Source organism: Mustela erminea, chromosome 21 (assembly GCF_009829155.1).
Source record: "Mustela erminea isolate mMusErm1 chromosome 21, mMusErm1.Pri, whole genome shotgun sequence".
NCBI classification, from domain to species: Eukaryota; Metazoa; Chordata; class Mammalia; order Carnivora; family Mustelidae; genus Mustela; species Mustela erminea.
Window position 1 is genome coordinate 30,276,083 of NC_045634.1, and position 17,558 is coordinate 30,293,640.

Consider the following 17,558-nt stretch of genomic DNA (forward strand, 5'->3'; position numbering starts at 1 on the left):
TGTATTTTTTTTATTTCAAATAAAGGAGATTTGGAACACCTGGATAGCTAATAAAAAAAAATACATCATGTGCCTTCAATATGTTCTTTTTTATTTGAAATTTAAAATAAAACTGTATTTGGGGGGTGCCTGGGTGGGTCAGCCAGGCATCTGACTGTTGATTTTGGCTCACTTCATGATGTCAGGGTCCTGGAATCGAGCCCTGTATCAAGCTCCAGGCTCAGGGACAGGTCTGCTGGACATTCTCTCTCCATCTCCCTCTCCCGCCCCCCGCAAAAATAAATAAATAAATAAAATCTTTAAATACTTATTTTGGAAAGGCTGAAATGATTCTATGCTAACTTCAGCAGTATATTGTATAAGAAATGACCCCAAAATTCCCTTTTTGATATCTTCTGAGAGTTGGAATTCGTTATATTTGTCTTGCTCTTTCTTCAGATGGAAAAAATATTTACTGATCCCCAAGAAATGATTATTTCTCCCTTTCCCATGTCTAGAAACCCTATGCTCCCTCCGACAGTTCCTCCTTCAATAAACTTTCCTCCTTCCCCCACTCAGCCCCAGAGGGTTTATCTTTATAGAATCTGGGACTGGGACAAGAAGTATGTCCCCGGATGTTTCTTCACTGGGACTTCCACGTGTTCTTAATGTTTAGACAAAAGCTAGTCTACATTACTATGCGCCGACATTTGTATGCATACATACACGCATATATGCATATGCACATTAGTTATTTTAATAAAGAATTTTCAGTAAAAAATAAAATTTATTATTACCATATTTCATATTTATCACTGATTGTGATGATACAACCCACATGGTTTCTTCATCAACAACTGAAAAAGGCTCAGTATGTATCTGTAATGGCTACTGAGATTTCAACCATAAAGCTTGGAGGAAACTAATTCCATTATACTCTAGTACAATGTCAACTCTGGCAAATGTAACAATAAGCTATAATAATCATAACTGACTTACCCAATTGAAAAAATAAAGCCTCTACAAATATAATGTGTAAAAAACATGATTTCACATGCTTGTCTTCACATTACCTGCACCCACAAAGCCTTCACACATACTCAGTTATATTCAAGTTAAGGTATTTACTGTTGCTTTTCTCCTGAAAAGCAATATATATTTTAATTAATTTCTCTCAGTATTCTTCATTTTCAAAAATGTAAACTTTTTACAACTCCTTTCTCAGCTTTTCCCCACCATATATACTGAATGTTTGCCATGGATATACTATATGTATATATAACATAAATATATACAGAAGCACCCACCCCCACCACACATATATTAACCCCTACACATATATATACCCACAATTCAAACTACTGGAGGTGGAATATAATATGTATTCATATGTTTTGAATCTTCTACATTTATTTCTTCCTGTTAATAACCCAATATTATAAACTTAATCATAATTCCAATAAATACATATTCCTTAAAGTTAATGTTTATACAAGATGGTTAAAAATATATCACATTGGAGTGTCTGGGTGGTTCAGTTGTTCAGCATTTGCCTTTGGCTCAGGTCATGATCTCAGGGTCCTGGGATCAATCCCCATGTTGGGCTCCCTGCTCTGTGAGAAGCCTGCTTCTCCCTCTCTCTCCCCCACTCTCCCCCTGCTGTGTTCCTTCTTTGGATGTCTCTCTCTCTGTCAAATAAATAAAATCTTTTAAAAAATATACATATACCACATTCATTCATTCAGTTCGTTAAGGAGAAAACTCATCTACTCATACTTGACTGAATTTATCTGACCACTTAAAAATTATTTCATTTGACCATGATACAGCATTATGACACTGAAATAAATTAAAGCATGCCATTATATATGACTCTTCTCTTTTCTTCTCTTAAAATGGTGATCCACTAGACATATGTTCCATTAAATGTTCCATTATAATATACAGCAAGATGCACATTGTATAACCACTGTTAGTTAACAATAGCTAAGATTGTGTGTTAATACCCTAAGTGCTTACATGATTTTCTAGTATAAAAATACACATTTTTATGAGAGAGAAAAAGAATAAATTGAGGGTCATTAAGGTCCAAAATCATAAAGGAAATATATTCAGAGCCAACTCTAGAACCCAAGTCCCATTGATTCAAATTTTGTGCTCTTTACTACACCATAGCACTTTGATGAAGAGGCTAGCAAAGTTCACTTTGTTGACAAGAAAAATCAGTAGCTACAATACAAATACAAATGTGGACAAACCAAAGCTTGACTGTAAAAAAAAAAAAAAAAAAAAATAGAAGGAACTATTTCTATTTTATTCTCAACTCCCAAACTTCAAGCAGGAAAATATCAAACAGGGAACAAAAGAGATATGGGATGTGTGTATAGTTTTTTTAAAACTAGGGTGTAACCTATTCAGAGAAACACTCCAACTCTCTAGTTATGTCAGATTACCTGAGAGAGAGAGAATATACCAAAAATTTCCCAGAACACTTGTATTACATAGAAATGTGTTAAGTGTCACATTGAAAGTGAGGTGTAGTCCCATCTAAATGACCTGGAGTTTTGTTCTATGGGGGAGGAAGCAGATATCCCTGAAAGCAGAAAGCAATATTAATGGCTTAGGGCCATCTTATATATGCACCAAATGCTAGCGCTGGGTAGACACAAAGGAGCACAACATTTAAAATGACCTACTAACAGAATCAGAAAAATAAAGACTAAAATCTGCCTGATTTCTTAAGAGAAAGGTAAGAGTGATTTCTATAAAATAATAGCAGAAAACCAAATCAAAAGAATACTTTTTTTTTTTTGTAGAGGCTAAAATTAACACTGAGATAACAGAAATAAGGAAGAAATTGAAGCAGAAAAATAATTAAAAATAATTAATCAAATATAATTAATTAAAATAATTAAAAATATTCATTCATTTGTATTTGCCGGTTGTAAGAAATACTATTGGCTTGAGAAAAAGAAAATTTTTTTTTGGTTTCTTATAAACAGCAAACATCAGAAATTCAAAATATGAAGGAAATATATGGATAAATCAGAGAGAGGAATAATGATGGGGAAAGAAAGAACAGAGAGAATTGAGAGAGAGGGAGAGGGGAAAGGTAAACAGAGAATAAATATGCAATTAACCAAAATTGTTCATCAAATTTTAAACAGAATCAATGAAAACCAGCATCATTAGATACAGTGTGGTGTTTATAATTCCAAGGCTCAAAAACAACAACAACAGAAGTAACTTACAGTCATTCTGACATTACTATAATGATTTGTACTCTCATTAAGCTTTCTGGGGTGGAAAAGAGTTGAAGGGATAGTTAGCCCTCTGGGAACTGCTGTTTTCTACAGGTGACCTTGTCAATGAGAGAGGTTCTATCAATGGGACAAAGATTAATCTTTAAGAAACTAATCAAAACCCAGGACTCAAGAATGAAATTTCATAGTAGTAAAGAAGTAAAGTGTCATGCTTGTTATGCTTACGACTTAACAATAAGGTACTGAAGGTAAATAATAATTTCTGAAAAATAAATAATATTCACTTCTTTAAATATTAAACTTCATAAAATTGTATTACGTTTATAAGGGTATGACTGGGAAGGGTAGAGATTGATTATTAGTGGACTAAGGGTGGACATTTTCTTGCTTCAAATAAGAAATAAGAATAAAAATAAAAATAATCAGACTTGTTTATTCCTTGGCACTAGCAGACAACTGTTACTTAAGTATGAATTTTATTAAACTAAAGCAAACAAGAAGAATGAATAGTATACAAGAATAACAAATAAGGACAATGGAGAAAATGAAATAAATACATGTAGCATTAAGAAAATAAATATGATAATGAAATAAAAATATACCAATTATAAAAGTGAATATGATGGGCTAAATTCTCCAATTAGAAGACATAAATTCTAAAACTGGGCTAATAGAAGCTCATAGTCCATAAGAAATAGAATGAAAAATAGCAGTAAATAAAATTAGAACTCAAGAGATAAAATAGTAAATAAAATACATATATATATACACACATATACATATATATATGTATATATATATATAATTTTAGAATAAAATTTAGAATAAATAGAATTCAGTTCAAAAGCATTTAATACCCAAAAAAACAAATAATCCAGTCAAGAAATGGGCAGAGGAAATAAACACTTCTCCAAAGAAGACACACAAATGGCTAACAGACACATGAAAAAATGTTTGACATCACTAGCCATCAGGTAAATACAAATCAAAACCACAATGAGATACCACCTTACACCAGTCAGAACGGCCAAAATTAACAAGACAGGGAACAAATGTTGGTGAGGATGTGGAGAAACAGGAACCCTCTTACATGGTTGGTGGGAATGCAAGTTGGTACAGCCACTCGGGAAAACAGTATGGAGGTTCTTCAAGATATTAAAAATAGAGCTACCCTACAACCCAGCAACTGCACTATTAGGTATTTACCCCAAAGATACAAATGTAATGAAAACAAGGGGCATCTGCATCCCCAATATTCACAGCAGCCATGCCCACAATAACCAAACTGTAGAAGGAGACGAGATGTCTTTCCACAGATGAATGAATAAAGATGTGATGCATATATACAATGTAATACTACTCAGCCATCAGAATAGATGAATATCCATCATTTACATCAACATGGGTGGAACTAGAGGATATCATGGTAAGTGAAATAAGTCATTCTGAGAAAGACAATTATCACACGGTTTCACTCATATGTGGAACAAGGTATAGTGCAGAGGACAATAGGGGAAGGGAGAAAACTGAAGGGGAAGAAACCAGAGAAGGAGGCAAACCATATGAGACTCTTGACTCTGAGAAGCCAACTGAGAGATGCAGAAAGGGAAGGGGGTGGAGGGATGTGGTAACTTGATGATGGGCATTAAGGAGGGCATGTGCTGTGATGAGCACTGGGTGTTATTTGCAAGTAATGAATCATTATTGAATGTATCATTATTATACATCATACCAAAAACTAATGATGTGTTACATGTTGGCTAATTGAATTTAAATTAAAAAAAAGCATGAAATAGAGAAAAAGGATGACTTTATATTTATAAAGGAAAACATACTTGAAAAAATATGATATTTTTATATAAGTACATAGGCACATAGATTTTATAATAATTGCATAAATTTTCAAAGAAAGTCTTATGAAATTGATTCCACTAGATTTTTTATGGGATGTTATGATTTTGATACATGTGATTATTTTAGATAAAGTAAAGATTAAGGTGGATACACAGATGAATCTAAAGCAAACAATCCTAAAAATCTGTAGATATTAAAACCATTATTCATCTTCAAAATATTTCAAGTAATAGGAATGCCTGGATGGCTCAGTTGGTTAAAGGGTTCAACTCTTGGTTATAGCTTAAGTCATGATCTCAGGGTCAAGATCGTAGGGTCCTGAGATTGCACCCTACTTCAGGCTCCACACTCAGTGGGGAATCCACTTCCTGTCTCCCTCTCCTCTCCCAGTTGTGTATTCTCTCTCTCCCTCTCCGAAATAAATAAAACTTAAAAAAAAAAGTCCAAAGAATAGCAGAGAGTAAATTATAAAGTAAATGCTTTGTTTCTTCTATATACCATCCCTAAAAATCAAACACAACCACCATATATATGTTTGAGGTTAACTTCTTAAAAAATGGGATCTGACAGTATGTTTTTATCTTAATATTTTCTTATTTCTGGTAATTTTTTTCTGTTTCTTTCAAATAACTGCATTATTATTTTAAAATTAGGTTAATGCTCAGAAATTGTCCATCCTTTCTAGGACATTTACTTTTCAGTTCTCTCTCTTAAGGGATTTATAGTTTCACCAAATAGCAGCATTTTCTTCCACAATTTCAAGATAGGACTTTTAAATCTCTTTTTGGATATACCATTCATACTCTATAGTAATAGCCCATGTATCCTTGATTGCAGAGAGGCCCTGGCTATTTGGTATTCATTTTACCCTTTTTTCTTTTTTTTCCCTCTCAGTCTCATCATTTCCAGAGGGAAGCAAAAATTTCAATTCAGGAAATCTTATGGCTTGTGTCATTATGTCAGTCTAAAGATTATTCTGCAAACAAGCAAACAAAGTAACAAAAACACTTAGGACTCAATAAAGCATTGAAATTCTCCTTCACAGCACAGCAGCCAGTGATACAAATTGAGTTTCACCCCATGGAACTGAAAAGTAGCTAGTCTCAAAAAGCTGGATTTCAGCATTAAAAGATGGTGGTTGTCATGGTAGGTACCATATGGGACCCTCTTAGCACTTCGCTCTTCTATCATGATGCTTTAAGAGACTCAGTTCATCTGGATTCTGTTTCAAACACTTTAAGAAGTCACATAATTATATGCAGCTAAAGATACATCTGAGATTTATTGAAAATACAAGAGGAGATGATAGTTCTCTAAGAAACATTAGGTTCTCAGAAGAAATCTTTGTAATTAGAGATGGGTTGGATAATACGGTGATTTTTTAATTTCACTGACAGGGTATATTACTCTAGCTGCTATGCTTTGTCACAGAGTTGGTTGGTTTATTTCTCTAGTGCTAAATATGACAATATGCTCTGTAAGAAATATTTTCTCTTGGAAAGTCTAGCTATTAATGCAAACCAAAACATCTGGATAAATGCATGGTAGAAACATATAGGAAAAACAAACAAAAACTGTCAAAAGAGATTAGTTTAGAAAGATACTGGAAGCTACTGAGGGAGAATTTTTAATAAATACCATGCACAAGCAAAATGTGAAAAAGTGATTTCTGATCTTTTACCCTTTGTTGACAGAGAATAAACAGACTGTAGAAGGAGCCAATTAATTTTTTTTTCTTTTTTTCTAATGATACAGACCTGTTTGGGAAGTAGAGCATGGTGATTGGGATAGCATATTAAAATTCATGTTACCTTTAGATGAATTCTCACTCTACATGGGTCAGATTCTGGTTTAGCAATCTCAAAGCAAATTAGCCCTATAATTTCCATTACACCTAAAGTTTATAACAAAATGTAAGAAGTTTCTAAAACAAAGGTCTTCCTATTCCCTTGGTCCACAGTACTCTCAGCATTTCGATAATTTTTCAAAGCATCCATTAGCCAAAATAAATACTTAATTATTCTACTGAATAAGTAGTTAAGTACACAGCTATAACAGTAGTCCTTTGTGTCAAAAAATGCTGTTGTTTTCCTCAAAAATTGAAAATATGGCCACAGTGTCCCTACAATTCAGTGCAACATCCCAGGGTACTAGTTTGGGAATCACTAAAGTAATTTTGCCTATAAACTGTTATCTAAAATTTGTTCGAAAATAAGTTAGGTTTTAAAATTTGTTATATCAACTTTTATTATATTTGTAGAGTAGTTTTTAATAGTCTTTTTTTTCCTTATCAGAAGCAGTGCAAAAAGCTGGAGATAATAATTTTTACTTCTCTTCACTTTTTTCAGGTTTTTCCAGTTATTCAAATGTATATTATCAAATAATTCACACATACCTCATATGATAATATTCCTATCTCAGAGGGTTTTTTTTTCCTCCCATAAACATCTTTCCTGAACATGTATAGGTCAAATGAACTTTCCTCAACTTTAGCTTTATCAAAGAAAGTTATCATTTAAGAAATCCATAGAATTAAACAAAAATGTTATTTTTATTCACGAGGAATACTTAAATATTTATGACATAGGCAGTGAGAAATAAGCCTCACATAAGGCATTTAGAATTGCTAAGCATTTTGTTCTAAGAACATATACTTTACTTCAAACTGGGAACAACCTCAACACCAACATTTTAAAAAATCACCACCTAATGGAGATCTATGCCAGTGTTAACATCATAAAACACAGCATAAGGAGATGGGTTGTGCACTAATTTTCTTATTACCAAAATTGTACTAATGCTTGAGTCTTTACACATTGCATACATTTACCCCCATATTCAAATGTGAAAATGCTAGAAAGAGTCATGGATAAACACAGATATGCTCATATACTGTCAAGAATATTGTCGAAAGTTACTGAATTTAATGGTTTGAAATAATAATGAGTGAAATGTTGATAGAGATACTGAAACAGATAGCTAGACAAGTATACATACAGATGACTGTGGCAGAGCATAGTATACTCTTGTCAGGGTGTGTGAAGAAATGTCCGGAAGTAATGATGTGTGAGGATGATTTGTCAAATCCTAACACTTCCTAGCTGTGTGATCTTAGACATCTTCTTCAAGCTACTTGCCTCTCAGGACACTTTGTGTAAAGTGGGGACCATACAATACATAACTCTCAGGTTTGTTACAAAGATTAAATTAGTAAATATACGTAAAGAATGTAGGGGCGCCTGGGTGGCTCAGTCTGTTAAGTGTCTGCCGTCTGCTCCGGTCATGATCCCAGGGTCCTGGGATCAAGCCCACATCAGGCACCCTGCTCAGTGGGGAGTCTGTTTCTTCCCTCTGCCTCTCCCCTGATTGTGCTTTTTCTCTCTCTCTGTCAAATAAATACATTTTAAAAAATATAAATTAGTGCCTGCAACTAATAAATGCTACTGAAGCATTAATAATTGCCAACATTATTGTTTTTGTTTTTTAATAAAATAAAAAATAAAATAAAAAATGTCATGTACAAAATGTCAAAGATCCAGAAGTGAACAAAGGCATATTTTAATTTTAGAAAATAAATCAAAGAATAATCTTAGTTATTTATATTTAGTGTATATAAAATTTAAAGATGTTTCATATTTTATTTTGTGTCTTGACATAGAATAATATTCAGCCATTAGTAATGTTTCTGCCCTAATAAAAATGTTTGATGACAGATCTTAGCATTTAATTCACTGAAAAGCTACTGTAAATTAGTTAACATTTTAAATTACATTTCTCAAAATTTATACCTGCTTTTCAAAATAATAAATGAAAGTGATTACAGAAGATTAGCAGAATATGAATAATTGTTTTAAACAATTATATAAGCAATGAAATTTGAATAAACAGGATGAATAGAAAGTAAAACTCTCTAATATTAACGATTTTAACTTACTTTTTTGGCCATTCTAACTGGTGTAAGTTGGTATCTCAATGTGGTTTTGATTTGTATTTTCCTGATGGCTAGTGATGTTGAGCATTTTTTCATGTGTCTGTTAGCCATTTGTGTGTCTTCTTTGGAGAAGTGTCTCTTCATGTCTTCTGCCCATTTTTTGACAGGATTATTTGTTTTTTGAGCATTGAGTTTGAGAAGTTCTTTATAGATTTTGGATATCAGCCCTTTATCTGTAATGTCATTTGCAAATATCTTCTCCCTTTCCATGGGTTGCCTCTTAGTTTTGTTGACTGTTCCCTTTGCTGTGCAGAAGCTGTATTGATGAAGTCCCCAAAAGTTCACATTTGCTTTTGTTTCCCTTGCCTTTGAGACGTGTCTTGAAATAAGTTGTTATGGCCAATGTCGAAGAGATTACTGCCTATGCTCTACTCTAGTATTTTGATACATTCCTGTCTCACATTGATGTATTTCAACCATTTTGAGTTTATCTGAATAGACCAATAACCAGTAACGGAATTGAAAGAGTAATCAAAAATCTTCCAAAAAGCAAAAGCCCAGGGCCAGGTGGCTTCCCAGGGGGATCTCTATCAAACATTTAAAGAAGAAATAATATCTATTCTACTGAAGCTATTTAAAAAAATAGAAACAGAAGGAAAACTTCTAAACTTCTATGAGGTTAACATTACCCTGATCCCAAAACAAGGTAAAGATTCCATCAAAAAGGAGAATTACAGATCAATATCCCTGATGAACATGGATGCGAAAATACTCAACAAGATCCTAGCCAACAGGACCCAAAAATACATTAAAAGGGTTGTTCACCACAACTAAGTGGGATTTATTCCTGGGATACAAGTGTGGTTCAACATTTTCAAATCAATCAATGTGTCAGAGCACATTAATAAAAGAAAAGATAAGACCCATATGATGCTCTCAACTGATGCAGAAAAAGCATTCAACAACATACAACATCCATACCTGATTAAAGCTCTTCAGAGTACAGGGATAGAGGGGACACTCCTCATAAATACCATTTATGAAAAGCCCACTGTGAATATCATTATCAATGAGGAAAAGTAGAGCTTTACCCTTAAGGTCAGGAACATGACAGGGATGCCCAGTCTCACCAGTTTTGTTCAACATAATGGTCTAGCCTCAGCAATCAGACAACGAAAAGAAATAAAAGACACCTAAATTGGCAAAGAAGAAGTCAAACTCTCTCCTTTCACAAATGACAGGATACTTTATGTAGAAAATCCGGAAGACTCCACTCCCAAATTACTAGAACTCATACAGCAATTCAGCAATGTGGCAGAATACAAAATCAATGCACAGAAATCAGTTGCTTTTCTATACACTAACAAGGTCACTGCAGAAAGTGAAATTAAGGAATTGATTCCATTTACAACAGCAACAAAAACCACAAGATACCTAGGAATAAACCTAACCAAAGAGACAAAGGATCTATACTCTAGGAACTATAGAACACTTATGAAAGACATTGAGGAAAACACAAAAAGATGGAAAAACATTCAATACTCATGGATTGGAGAAATAAATATTCAGCATTTTTCAAGGAGGTGGATCAAACAATCCTAAAACTTGTATGGAAGCAGAAAAGACCCGAAATCGCCAAGGAAATGATGAAAAAGAAAAAGCTGGGGGCATCACATTGCCTGACTTCAAGCTATATTACAAAGCTGTAATTACCAAGATGGCATGATATTGGCACAAAAACAGACACAAAGACCAATGGAACAGAATAAAGAACCCGATATGGACTCTCAACTCTATGGTCAACTAATCTTTGAAAAATCAGGAAAAAATATCCAATGGAAAAAAGACAGTCTCTTCAATAAATGGTGCTGGGAAAATTGAACAGCTACATATAGAAGAATGAAACTGGACCATTCCATTACACCATACATCTTGACCATTTTTAAGTGTACAAATCAGTGTTGTTAAGTATATTCACATGATGGTGCAATAGATCTCTTAAAACCCAACATGGTTCTTTAATTGACAAATATAGAACTAATTGTATTTTTAAAATTTATTTATTTGTTTTTAAGCATTTTATTTATTTGAGAGAGAGACAACATGAGCTGGAGGGAAGGCAGAGGGAGAGGGAGAAGCAGACTCCTCGCTGAGCAGCAAATTCAACAAAGGGGATCAATCCCAGGACCCTGAGGTCAGGATCTGAGCCAAAGGTCAGAGCACTGAGCCACCCAGGGACCCCTAAATGTACTTTTTTTTTTTTTTAAACCAACTCCTTCCAGACAAATCACCTAGGTATTGCCCACACAATTTTCATGTTTAGTTAAATTTGAACACATAAGTAAGTTTCAGAGTTGTATTATAGAGTTTAGCTCATGTCTCTGTGTAATTTTCTCTTTGGACAGGGATGCAGTTTCAGTCTATCTGCTTTAGGCAGATAGAGAAAATGTTACCAGGGCATTTGCTCCTGTTGGTGGAAGTCATTGTCAAGGATGCAAAGGAGCAGATCTGCTTCAGAAACATAGTAAGTAGAAAGAGTTGGCCAAGAATGCTTTAGAAATAGAGTGAATAGAGGTAGGAGCACAGTATATATATCTATATATCTATATATCTATATCTATATATATATATTTTTTCTTTTCTTTTTGTTGAATGAAAGATTTTATCTCTGGTAGTTAACCAGATCATTCCTACCTACAAATGAAACATTCTGCTCTTAGGAGCCTTCATCTATTTCCTAGTTGGTGCTTTAAAAGTAAAAGGGATTTAAAGCCAGTGATTTATTAGTGAATAACAACTTTACCATTAAATCTGTGATCCTCAATAATTTACTTAAGCATCATTTGCTTCAGTTTCTTCCATGAAAAACATTAAAAATTCCCTTTAAGAGATTTGCAATTATATGAAGTACATTGAAGAGTAAGTGAAATATATTAATCTACACCTTGTTACCTCTTGCCCTCTACCTTCTTATCCATACCTGAGCATTCAATATCTGTCTCTCATCTACCATTTTAGATTCAACTGAGGGCCTTCCTGAGAATATGTGCTCATTTCAAATAAAGTAGAATGAAGTCAGGAAGAAGAAGAAAAACCCAAAGCTCATGGGAGATGACCTATCCCTTCTTAGTGTTAATGTCATCCTCTGTGACAGAGTCCGTCTTTGTGTTGGGATAAAAATTCACAATACTGAGATACTGACATTTTTATATTATTTAAAATGCCTAGAGACATTCAGAAAGTTTCAATTCTGAGAATTTATTCTGATAGGGGTCCTTCCCTAAAACACTAAATCTTTTGCCAAGTTCATGACATTTTAACCAAGAAAAAATTCCCTGCCTAAAACTCTTTTCTTTTGAGATTAATTTTAAAATTCATAACAAGTAAAGATTCATAGTTGATATTTGAAATAATATTTTATAGTTATAAATAGCACAACTTTTTCCTTAGGATTTTGAAAATTTTTTTTAATAGCTCATGAATTTTTGGAAAATTCTTGTTTGAGAAGGAGCAAATATTACTACCTTTATTTTTTTCCTATGTAGAAACAAAAGTTAAAGAGGTTTGTCTGAGGGCATTTCATAGATGATAGAAATTGGGATTAAAATTCATGACTTCTGATGTACTTCTCTAGGCATGAGAGACTATGTTACCTTCTCAAATATCTACAAGTCTCATACTTCTAAAAAATATTTTAAGACTATGAAATTCTATATTCATTGTCTTATTGATAGTCATTTATATAAATTTCCTTGCTATCTATAAAGATTTTAGGAATATATTTTATAAAAAACATTTCAGAAATCCAAAAAAAAAAAACCCATTATATATTCTTTCGGGGTATTCTTGAATGGAGTAATGAATCTTCACTGGATACAAAACTTGATTTCTTAATGTTAGCTTAATGATTTTCTGTTTTCTTTGCAGTTGTCAGCTTTGCTTTTTTTTTTTTTTTACACTCACTTCAAGTAGATAAAAAAGGTTAAGTATATATATTTTTATCTTTCAGTAACAAAATGTCAACATGTTTATAACGTGCTAAATGTAAAAAAATGTATATTGAGCATTTTCTCACCTACGTACAGAATACTAACTACTGAGTAAACTTTATTATATATTACTACTTTATTGTGAATTAAACTTTTAAAATTGATTATGTCTTATTTGTGAAACTTTTGAAGAAATCATTAGATATATAGAGATAACTTTCTAATATGAATTTCCAGTTATACCTATACAATATATTTGTGTTTGTTTCATTGCCTAATATCATATAAATTGTCGCTTTTATATAACTTATGTTGTTTGAACTTCATTCAATAAACAGCTCACAATAAAATAATTTTTTAAAAGACTATTTACTTATTTGACAGAGAGAGCAAGAGAGGGAACACAAGCAGGGGTGGAGCTGAAGAGGGGAAAGCAGGCTCCCTGCAACAGGGCTCATCCCAGGATGCTGGGATCATAACCTGAGCCAAAGTCAGGCACTTACTGACTGTGCCACCCAGGCAACCCACAATAAAGTAATTTTAATAGAATATCACGGTTTTTAGTGAAATAGTCAATAATATATCTCAATGAACGCTTAAAACATTTTGTTATAAATGTTAAAGGTATTAAATCATGTAGTCATTTTCATTTTTAAATACATCTTCATTTCTAGAATTCATTTCTTTGTTACTTCTGTGTACCAGTAAGGAAGCTACAACAGATCTTCTCATTTCAAAGTTCAAAGGGCATCAAAATGCAGTCAGTTGCAGCTTTGAATTAATTATTGCTATTTTTGTAATGCATAAAGAACCTGTGTCAAATTCAGTAACCTTGATCTTACAATCAGTGCCATATCATCTCGTATTAAAGTACCAGATGTTGTCAATTTGCAGTTTACACATTTAAATACTACACTAATCTAAAATATGCCCTTATTAGAATTATAAAGAAAACGTGATTCCTTAGCTTATCACTATTGTATGATTAAAAGGGACCGATGAGTTATTATAAAAATTATAATAGCATTTTCAATTCAAATTCATTATTAATGTATTTCTATGTTTGTGGCTAAAATATTTCAGAACTAACAATTCACAATATTATTAATTTTCCTATAAAGTAGCTCCCTAACTATGGAAATGACCCAAATGAAGCAAACTGTAAGAGAAATAAAATACATTCCCCATTGATAAACTAAAAGCAAAGTGACAAAATTCTTGCATACTTGGTAACATCGTATCAACATCTGATACCTGCCTAATTGCTGCCCTTTTATGTTGGATCTCTCAGTGTTCATTAAAACCATAATGAACGGCACATCAGTAAGCAAGCTACATTTGCAAACCAGAACTAAAAGGGTGCCTGGGTGGCGCAGTTGGTTGAGCCATCAGCTCTTGGTTTTAGCTCAGGTCATGATCTTAGGGTTGTGAGATCAAGCCCCACATGGACTCTGTGCTCGGTGCTGAGTCCTGCCAGAGTTTCTCTCTCCCTCTCCCTCTGCCCCCCCGCAAACCTCCTTGAGGGAAAAAAAAGAAAGTAAAAGTAAGGAATCTTGGAAAAAGAATTGGGTTTATTGACCTTAAAGTTGCTATTCTGAGCCAGGATGTTTCAGTTTCTAATTTCGTCACAGATTTTCTTTCTTAGCATAGGCAATCTTTATTGTCATGTTAATTTTAGAATGAGGCACCTTTGAAAAGAAAATATGTGAAGTCTACCCACGCTTCTGAGCTGTTCTTTCCCAACCCTGCACATGGAATTAAGGCCCTTTCCGACTCCCATATAAAGAATCATATATAGATATCTGTACCTGTATCTACATGTATATATGTCCACATCGAAATCATCTATATAATCTTATCCATCTGCAAGTAAAACTATATCTGAATATGTATATGCATTTCCATGCCAACATACAGACTACTGTTTGGCTACTCAAATCTCAAAAGAAATGGCGCTTCTTTGACCCATTTTGCTAATCTGCTTTCTTTTTGTACATCAAAGCAACTGAAGGCTCAATGATGTGAAGCCAAGTCGTTTACACTTTAGTTCCCAGGAATTACACGTACAAATTCCTGTTATTGGGTTGGCTTTCTGAAAGGATCTGGGGCCCTGTGGTTGTCACCAACTTCTTGGGCTGTGACATATGACCAGAGATGTCCTTTGAGAACAGCTTCTTAGGAAGCTATAGGTTTTACCTGTGTCAACACGCCAACCATTCTTCTGGAGATTGCTTGAGCATTTTAAACTAACCTGAAAGGTATTTATTGTCCATCCTTTGCAAGCATGGTTAGCAAGAAATGTGGAGTAGCTGCATGTCATTGCTAACAAAGAGTGAACTTTTCAATGATAGCAGAGTGACTTTCAGTGACCTTCGTAACACTGTTTCCTATTTTCCTGTCAAGACACTGTGCAGTATGAAGTACTCTTAGGGTGGTAAAATTTGACAATGTTCTATTTCCCCAAGAATTTAGGACCATAAAATTTAAGTGAGTGACAGACCTACTCAGTTTTAGTAAACAATAATCTCACAAAATGTACCCCCTGCCTTTCTTCTTGAGAGATCCAGGATTTAAGCCTGACTTTTTCTTTTTTTTTTTTTTAATTCCAAAATGATGCTGGTGTGAGATTCTAAAGTACTGTCCTTTTTTTAGATGTTGGATTTACTATTTCTTGAAGGAAGTAATTAATGGGCTACTGAGTTGTTTACAGAGTTTCTTCCCAAATATTTAGAGCTCTAAATAATTGTACTGGGGAGATTTAGAAATGTTAGCATCACTACCATCTAGAAAAGAAAAAAGAACATGCTGACTAGCTATGATGCTGAAAAGCTGGACTGCCGACAAAAATATTGAGTTGAAGACAGATCACTCTGCCTGTAACCACTGGGGGAAAAAAAAGTTCATCCCTCTGAGATAAATAGTTGTACAGGTTATGAAACGAAGACATATGCTTTCAAAATTTTATTATGAAATTCTGAATTCAAATTAAGAATTATTTTTATTCCAGTACAAGTTTAGTCCTTTACTCAGTAGTTTTCTGAAAATATTCTGGCTCTACTGTGTTATTTCTCTAATTTTGCTTATATCCTTACATAAAACTCTGCTAGTTAGTTTGTAAAAATAATTGATTATTTTGAGTTGAATGGGAATATGTTCATTCAAAAGGAAGAATAATACATACACAGCTGTTGGAAAATAAGTTTAAAAGTATTACTGTATATAAAGACTCTTCTTTTTCCCCTAAGAAAAGAAAAACGATGCTAAGGAAATAAATCCAAAGAGGAAAAAAAAAAATCAAGATGTGCTGAGTATTTTCTTTGACTATGATCCTAAAATGATGTTCTTAAAATAAGTACAGAAAAGTACACACAAATTGCATCTGTGATAAATCTCAAATTAAGTCTAGTAATTAAAGTAGACCTGGTCTCATAAAAATATTTTCAAATGATTGGATCAAAAATAGAGAAAACAAGAAGGATAGAGTAATAATTCAAAATTACAAAGCTGGCCAAAATGAGAAGTTAAAAATTGCACTGATTTTCTTTATTTGGTAATTACTGTTTTATCTCTATTTAGACTTCTTCCCTCTTGTGCATTTTTTGGATGGAAATTCATTTTTACTGAATCTACATCTACTGTTAGTTTCAAATCCAACCATTAAGGCTCAGTACTTCTGAGACTTAGTATTTTTATTGATTCCTAATTAATTCACATTTATAAGCACCAACACGGTTTTACAATATAGTTATTTTCTAGCTTGTTTGAATGACAGAGAGAGAAAAAGAGAGGGGTGTTTCAGAACATGTAATCCTTGAAGACCTTCCACTTTATACTACTGGTAAAATATATTGATATCCTGTTGTCCCAATGTTTAAAATTCTTTTCTTTCCTTTTTAATTAACCATTATTTATTAAGTATATATAATGTCTATACAATCTTTCTATGGCTTGACTTAGAGTATTTTGCTAGTAATAAACTCTTCTCCATTAGAAAAGGTGAAGCTGAAGGGCAACTCTTGGTAGAATGGCAGAAAAATGGTGCTCTGAGGAGTTAACTCTTTTTTTTTTTTAAGATTTTATTTATTCATTTGACAGACAGAGATCACAAGCAGGCAGAGAGACAGGCAGAGAGAGAGGAGGAAGCAGGCTCCCTGCTGAGCAGATGTGGGGCTCGATCCCAGGACCCTGGGATCATGATCTGAGCCGAAGGCAGAGGCTTTAACCCACTGAGCCACCCAGGTGCCCCTGAGGAGTTAACTCTTATTTGTCACACATTAATGCTGGCATCATGGTGACTGACACATACCACGATTTGTATAATCATTTAAAAATAAAAAGCGATAAGTAGTATTGGTCAGAATATAGATCACTTTTTCCCCTCAAAGAACACTACATACTTGAGGCTTAAGTAACTTTTCCCCAGGTACCAAAACACAGACAGATACGCCCCACAAAAAGTGGTGAGTAAGGTTTCTCTTTGCCTTAATGCATCACTAATTCATAGGATTTACAGGCTTTATTAATCTCTTTAAGCATGTTAGG

General features: G+C 33.5%; 1 non-coding gene across 1 annotated transcript; it reads right to left on the bottom strand.

The window, feature by feature from the left end:
• Nucleotides 1-507: 507 nt before the first annotated feature.
• On the bottom strand, nucleotides 508-631 carry LOC116582078. Its single transcript, XR_004282374.1, has one exon. It is a non-coding gene; the product is annotated as a small nucleolar RNA SNORD22 (small nucleolar RNA).
• Nucleotides 632-17,558: the final 16,927 nt, after the last annotated feature.